This window comes from Micropterus dolomieu, linkage group LG09 (assembly GCF_021292245.1).
Source record: "Micropterus dolomieu isolate WLL.071019.BEF.003 ecotype Adirondacks linkage group LG09, ASM2129224v1, whole genome shotgun sequence".
Classification (NCBI taxonomy): domain Eukaryota; kingdom Metazoa; phylum Chordata; class Actinopteri; order Centrarchiformes; family Centrarchidae; genus Micropterus; species Micropterus dolomieu.
The window spans coordinates 139,707-147,909 of NC_060158.1; the positions used below are offsets into that span (position 1 = coordinate 139,707).

At 40.8% G+C, this 8,203-nt stretch overlaps 1 gene segment (V, D, J or C); it reads left to right on the top strand.

The window, feature by feature from the left end:
* Window positions 1–8,203, top strand: part of LOC123976150 — a 147,472-nt gene that overhangs the window by 90,817 nt on the left and 48,452 nt on the right.

The following is an 8,203-nucleotide window of genomic DNA, read 5'->3' on the forward strand; positions in this document are numbered from 1 at the left end:
TGTCATGAAGGACAGCTGTCAGTCATCCAGTGTTCAACTCTCAGGACTATAAACTCTCCCAGAGCACTGGAGCATGGTGCTGCTGATGCAAAGTGGCTCTCTATGGAAATGCTCTGACTGACTCCAGCAGGAACTTGGATTACTCTGATGATTCTGTCTAGCAATGGATCAATACTCACATTTTGTGTCTGATATTTAAAATGTGATGTGTTCACAGGGACATGTTGTTTTTTGTTTTTTGTTTTATCAGTTTGTTTGAAAATGTCACACTCTGCCGGTTGGCCATCCTTGGTCTTGCACTTTTGTGTTTAGTTAGTGTTATTTTGGTCTGTTGGGTTTTGGGGGTCTGTCTTGTCTGTCGTCTAGTGTTCGGTAACCCTTGTCATGTCTGTTACCCCAGTGATCCCTCTGCATGTCTGTCTCTGTTTTCCCCTGCGCTCTCTCTCTCTCTCTCTCTCTCCCTACCTGTGCCTCGTAAGTCTCATGTCTTTCACCTGTGTTGCTCCCGCCCTGCTCGTTAGTCCCTGTGTATATATACCTGGTGTTTCTGTCTAGTCTTTGCCTGGTCATTGTTCATGTTACCCCCCAGTCTGTTGTGTGTGTACTCTCTGCCTGCCTGTAACCAGCCTTGCTTGTCTTGTCTCCCTGTACTTTTGGATTTCTGTTATTCAGCCACTCACCTGTAAGTGTGCTCGCTTTTGGTTATATTAAAACCCTTCATTGAACTATACCTGCTCGGCTCTGTGTCCTGCGTTTGGGTCCTCCAACCTGCCTCCACACCACGATCGTGACAGAAAAAGTAGTTCAGTAGTTAACATTGTCATTTCAATATTTCATTGTTGATTCTTAGGTACATGAAATGGACAAACATACCATCTTCATGTAGGAGGTTTTTGCTTGAGACAGGAAATATTTAAGACAGTTAAAACAATAAAAGCCTTACAGTTTTCACTATATGTGAAATATTTAATTAAAGAATAAAGAAAATACATAAGAGGAAAACTGTGCCAGTTATAACTTTTTATCTTTAGTACTGAAAAATTTCTGTTGTCATGATTCAGCAGTGATGCCTATCGGTTGCCATGGTTACTGAGTTCAGAGAGGGAAGTGAAACCAGTTTCATCCAATCTGAGGAAGATCGACACACTAGCAGCCTCCTCTCCTGAGTCGAGTCGTCCCAGAACACTGAGGAGAAGCTCTCTGTGTCTTAAAAACATAACAACAAAATTATAAACATCGATTCCATTGTGTTCAATAACTGCTTAGATACGTTCTGGTGAAATTTCATTATTTGAGTATGCTACTTAAATTTCTTACGTTATATGACACAAGCTATCTATCAAAACACAATTATCACAGACTCAGAACTACAACAAAGGTTATTTTTTGTCATATTCCCATGTGTAGTGTTCAGTTGTAATCCAGTGCTGCTTTCTTGTGGAATTGTCATTGTACTACACATGTTTTTCAAGTCACTTGAGGTATTTTTGTGTCTTTTTAATGCAAGCAATGTTTTGAGAGCATATTTATCGCACTGCAATGACAAAAATAAACAGGACTTTTTTTGTGTCATGTGTTTTATGTCCTCTTTGATTTCAAGTCAAAAAGTTTTCCTTGCAAGTTTTGCAGGTTAAAGCATTTTTCAAGTGAGAAAGTTTTGCAATTTGAAAAGTTTTGCAAGTCAAAAATGCAATATTATGTAGCTGCAGTACCGGAGGCTGCAGTTTCAGGACCCCCGCAATCCTGGGACCGCATTTCTAGGACTGTAGTTCTTTCGTGACAATGCCATCTAGTGGAGTGGTGGTGGTAATGCACAGCAACGCGAAGGAGGTTAACCCTGGCTGCTAGCACAGCTGTAGGGTTAACCGGTCGACATGCACATAATCAATAACTTAAGTTTAGGCACAGACTCTGTGATGGTTGTGGTAAGGGTAATTGGCTTCAGGGGGGTGTCAAGAGTAACATAGCTAGCTTGCTAGCCAGCCAGCTAGCTGGCAGTATCAAAGTAAACTAGGGTCGTAGAAATGCAGTTCCGGTCCTAGGATTGCGGTCCTGAAACGGCAGCCTCCGGTACTGCAGCTACATACTACTCCAAAAATGGTGAAAATAAGAGATTCTATTGGTGGGTTTGACTGACCAATCATGGGTTTGAATTGACCGCTCCAACTCCGAGCAGCACTCAGTTGTAACGTGTACAGGCTAGATGAAGGTAAGTTGACGTTATGTTGCTCATTTCAGTAGAAATTCTTTTAAATGTAGTATGGCATAATTTAATGATTTTTTATATTTACCATTGGCCAGGCCACTGAGTCTATCGCTGTCTCCTTTTTTTAAATGACATGTATAATAGTTAGTTAACATTAGCCGTCTTAGCATGAAGCTTGACTGGTAGTGCATCAGACATGACTAGCTAGGTAAATTTTAGCTGCTCATGTTTAATGCATTGTACATGATATCTAGCAGAACTAGTTTTCTGTGACTGTGGTAAATGGAGTTTATGGTCCCAGAGCATAAACTAGACTTTAGACTGCTGATATTACATTGGAAATATAGACTGTTATCTAGATATTTTGAGGTGTTGCTGCCTTGTTATGTTTTCTCCTTTAGATGTGACATAGAAGCATTTATTATACTCGTTTATTTTCCTCCCATAGTTTCACTCTAGATTATTGGTGCAGCATGAGAGCCAGAGAGCTGCAGAGAGCTTAGGAAGCATCTTCACCCTGCCGGATGTCTCTTGGTCTGACTGGCTTTTCCCTTTCTTTTCCCCTCCCTGCGAAGAAGTGCAGCACTGGATGTCCTCATCATCCACTGTGGCGGCAGCTGCACGGGGGAGGTCAGCATTGTGAAGCTGGTCAACATGATGGAGGACCTGCACCGGCTTTACCTCCAGCACCCTGGCATGAAGATCCTGTTTTCATTTGTGACCCAAAGTGTTGGTGGAAGGCTGGTGCCCATCAGTGAACAGTGTTATGGCTGTATTTGTTTGTAGCTTAAATGATGCCATGATTGAGAACCGTCGCATCTGACATGGCAGCCCTGGGCTATATTTGAAAAATCTAATTCATTTCACAACTAGCATAATTATGTTTTTAAGTAAAGTAGGTAATTGCCTTAAAGGCCACCTCCAAATGCAGTGAACTGCTTTCAGTTGGCAGTTTCACAGCTTTTGAATTTTGCTTTTAGGACCCTTTTTTTTGCTCCTAAACATAGCTGACCGTCATGGCTAATATTGTTTATTTATGTTCAAAATGGTTATTAAAAAAGTAACACGCCCACCTTTATCCCCCTTTCTCCCTACCACTCTATGGACTCCTAAGTGCTCTGGACCTATGCCGGACATACAGTAGCTGTTACCACTTGCACGGGCCCAGTCTATTTATTTGAATAAATGTGTTTACTACATGTCCACATTTGTGAATATTTTAAAAATAACACATGGTTTACATTGCAATAAATTGTATTTATAAATTTCCACTCCTTTTGTCTTTTATACTGACTGGAAATGTTAAATTTCACATTCTGATATACTGTAATTCTAGTTCAAACACACAAGAACATGTGCACATCCAACAAACCTGTGGGCATAGTGCTGAATGAAAGGCCTTAGAGTGAAAATTTAAGAATGACCTGCACACTGCGTAGTTATGAATCCCCCTAGGCAGTATCATTTATTGCAATGTTTCAAACTCTGAGGTCTTCTCAGGCAAATACACAGGTATTGTGAAATTTACACAGTGAGGTTTAAAAACAACCAGCTGATCAATAGCTGCCTTCTATCAGCAATGGCGCCACCAAGGGGGGGCCAGGGGGGGCCACGGCCACCCTAAGAAAATGGGTGGCCACCCCAGTGGCGCCCCCTGGCAAGGAGCATATGCATAAAATGCTATATACTGTTTATGTATATAACCCCTGGGTTTGAGTTAAAATGTGATTAGCAGCCTACAAGTGTTCTCATGTTAGGCTCGGTCACTTTAAGAGGGTAACCTCTGACCCTGAGGTGTGACTATGGCTGTGTCCGAAATCCCCACTCATTCACTACTCCCTACCCCCTATGTAGGGAGTTGTATGTAGAGCACTATATAGTGAGCTCACTCGCATTGTTAAAACACTTTCGGGAACTACCCCGATCGTTATTTCTGCACCGTTAATTACGTCATTGCCGTCAGCCAATCAGTTTTTTCTATTAGCAGAATGCATGATGGTATATATGGCTTGGTTAGTGACCATCGGTTGTACACTACTTTTCAAAATGCATTCTGGGATACATTGAGTGGACTATATAGGGTATAATAACTCTCACTATATAGTCCACCATAGTGAGTAGTGGGTGATTTCGGAAACAGGGGCAGGGATATATGTTTCTTATGATCACAGGATCTCTGGATCTCTGGAATTTTTCCAGAGATCTACTGGATCTCTACTTCTGACTCGCAAGGAAAACCTTTTGCAAAACTATTTAACTTGCAAAACTTTCTGACTCACAAGGAAAATATTTTGTCTTCAAAGAGGACATATTAGCAATCAGAACTTTTCTGTGACACAAAAAAAGGCCTGTTTATTTTTAATTACATTGCAGTGCCATAAATATGCTCTCAAAAAAAATTTTTTATTTGCTTGCATTAAAAAGACAAAAAACCTTATTACTTATACAAGCCTTTTCCTAACGTGTTATCCAAAATGATTTATCCAGAGCAGAAGGGGCATCAGTGGCACTACAGATCTAAGTGTGATAAGAACTGTGCTCTATAATATTTTCATTTTTAGGCCTCCCATGGCTCTGTGGATGGAAATGTTGGTCAGTCCACTACTTTGGTCCATATTGAAATATGATGGATTGCAGTGAAATTTGTACAGAAACTTTGGTTGATGACCTTTCCTCCTCTGCCACCGGCAGGTCAATGTTTTCTTATTCTGTTAAATTCTCATTGCTTACACCATGTGGTCATTGAGAAAGCACTAACATTCAATACTGTTCACTCAATCAGCACAGATTGAGCTCAGTTGACCCTTCTACCGCATCCCCCGACGATTGAGACAAAAGCCAACAATATGAACGACAACAACACTGTTCCTGTCAAGCTGGGTAGGCTGGGTTGTCCTCTATTCATTATTACATTAAAAAGCAGAACAGTAGGGTTTTATAACGTTACATTCAGTAGGAAGTTAGCTAGCGTTAGCTAACTAACATTAGGAACAATCCATTCTGGATTTATTTCAGGTTTTGGAAAGAGAGTAAATCGTACTTCTCCTTTCAACCTCTCTGGGTTGCGACTGTAATTATTACAAGGGCCCCAGCGTTTATATATCCATATCTTAGAAAAATACAGCCAAAAAAAGCTAGAAAACAACTCCTTTTGCATTAGAGTCAATGGAGCGCAGCCATGAAAGTGTCGGACCTCAGTTAGAGAGAGTCCTATACTGCGCTGTGATTGGCCAGCTGCGCATTCGGGCCGTGGCTTAGCGAAGGGTCAATTAGCACACAGTTACCCAGGTGGAAACACAAGGAGGAGGAAGAAGATCAGTATGGAGAAGATGAAGAGATGAAGGAAGAGGAGGAACAGTAGGAGTAAGAGGAGAAGAAGGGATAGGAAGAAGAAGAGGAGGAGGAGGAGTTTCTGAGGGCTTGTGTGTCATGTCTGAGGTCAAAGTTTGGTTTTTCTGCAAGATTGAATGGTTTTAAGTGGAGAGCTTTATTTTGACCTGAAAATAGGATGTTTGGGAAATTGGTTGAGCAGTTGTGGATTTGTGTTTAGAGTTTCGAGAAAAAGAGGCATAATTTTAAGGAATGTGTTTAAGCAATCGAGAAAAACTGTAATAGTGAGAGAAGACTTGTTTACTTTAGTATCACGTACCCACGTACAATCTTTCCCTAACCTTTTGGATGATTCATTCAGGATGTGAATCCATATTTCTAGTGTCCAAGTGCTGTGCTTTGTTCACCAACCATCCACCCTGATCACCTGCCTGTGCCGTCCAGAAACGTAGCCCTTTCTACACAGCTGAAACAATTAGACACCTATTTACAACCTGACAATCAATTAATTGTTTACGTCATTTTACAAGCAAAAAATGCCAAACACAAGTCCTATAGAGTCACAGTTGTGAATATTTATCTCTTTTCTCTGTTTTTTATCTTTTGGCCTGGGACTGAAAAAGATATTCAGCAAAGTCAACTCTGGTAAAATTGGATGAACATTTTTTTATATTGTCTGAAGTTTCATTGACTAAACCATTAGTCTGAGACAAAAATCACTGAATGAATCGATAACAAAAATAACTTGTAAAAGAATGTGAACAAAATCCAGGCAGTGATTTTGTTTCTCAATAGCCTGTTGAAAACAGACGCCATCAGTACCGGGGGCAACGGTGCTGTGGGCGAAATTACTGATTGAAGAAAAAAAAATTTCGCCTTTTTAAATAATGTTGTTGCTGTTGTTAATGTTGTAGCTTCGAGTCTAAGCGGGCGCCATCTGGATCACTGCGCAAATACCTGCGAACTGTCTGCCTGCACTCGACATTTCTGCAGAGAGGAAACATGGTGGTGCAGTGGTTAGCACTGTCACCTCACAGCAAGAAGTTCGTGGAGTCAAACCCTGGCCTTTCTGTGTGCAGTTTGCATGTTCTCCCCGTGTCTGCATGGGTTCTCTCTGGGTGCTCCAGCTTCCTCCCACTGTGCTGGTTTGGATAATTGGTGTCTCTGAAATTGTCCTTGTGTGAGTGGTTGTCTGTCTATGTGTGGCCCTGCGATGGACTGGTGACCTTTCCAGGGTCAGGGTCCAGGGCCCTGCTTTTGCTCAGTGTAAGCTGGGATTGGCTCCAGCCCCCACGACCCTGTACGGTGGTTGACGATGGATGGATGGAAATTTACATGTAAAGGATACTGAAAGGTTATTAGTCAACTAATCAAGTGATTTGTAACTGTTATGTTTTGTCTTTCTATTTTGGGAAACTTGTATTTTTGACAATGATAAGTGACACGAATATTTATGCATAGTGACTTTATTGGTTGTTTATAGTATAGATATTTCATCAGGTGAAGCAGTAATGAGTCATGAGTTGGTGCTGAGGCCAAGGATCTCTGATAAACTCCAGCCAGAAGTTTTTTTTAGATGTCATCATCAGTTACAGTTGGACAGATTGCCTCAAGTCCATGTTGTAATATCAGTGAGCAGTATTGTGAGGTTTATGCTGCACTTTGAGAACTTCTTGCCCTTGTTGACTCAGAAGTTGAGACTGAAAGTTGATGCTTGACAGTAAAAATCATTTCACCACAAGTTCCATTCAGTAGCTCTTCTGGAGCTTTGGATCAATTACATGATCTTCTTCAGCAGATGGTGATAACGCAGAGGTCAGGGAATATTTGAACTTTGAAGCCAAAACACAAAATCCCAGAAAATGATCAGAGGAATTAAAATTTGAAAATCTACATTTCAGTGTAAACATGCCGACTCCATCTGCTGAGAAAGATCATGCGATATAACTGAAAGATCCACAATAGTTTGTGGTTTATTTGTTTATTTGCTTTTACTTTCTTTCTATTATTTGTACCATTTTGGGCTAGGGCAACATGCAATAGTACTGGCTTCTGGAATTATACTGTAGTTTAGTCAGATGGTGGTGATCTCTGTACATGTTTAGTGACCTCGGATTGACCCACTTTTAATGTGAAGTGTAACAATGTGTGAGTGAGTGACTGGTGGAGCAGAAGAAACACCTGACAGAAACTTCTTAAAGGAGAAAATCAGCTCTCACACAGTAAAGGGGTCCTGCTGAGAGAGCAGTTTCCTACATATTCACATATTTACATGTAGAGGATTCTGAAAAGTCTAGTAGTTAACTGATCCAGTGATTTGTAACAGTTTGTTTTGTCTTCCTTGTTTGTAAAAAAAAGTAATATAAATGCAGGTTTCACATGTTTAGGTGTCTGTAATATGGAAATATGATCAAGTAAAATAGTGTTGGGTGTTTGAGGGGATGCTGAGGCCAACAATCTCAGAAAGTTTCCTCGAGAAACTCCAACCAGAAATTTCAGAAATGTGGGTGGAGCCAGAAAACATGGAAGTCATCATGAGTTACATTACTGTTTTTATGACATGATCTTTCTCAGCAGACGCAGTTCACCCAGCTGTCATAGAATATTTTCACTTTGAAGCCAACGTGGACATGAAGTCCTAAAAATGCTCAGAGGAAGAGGAATTTG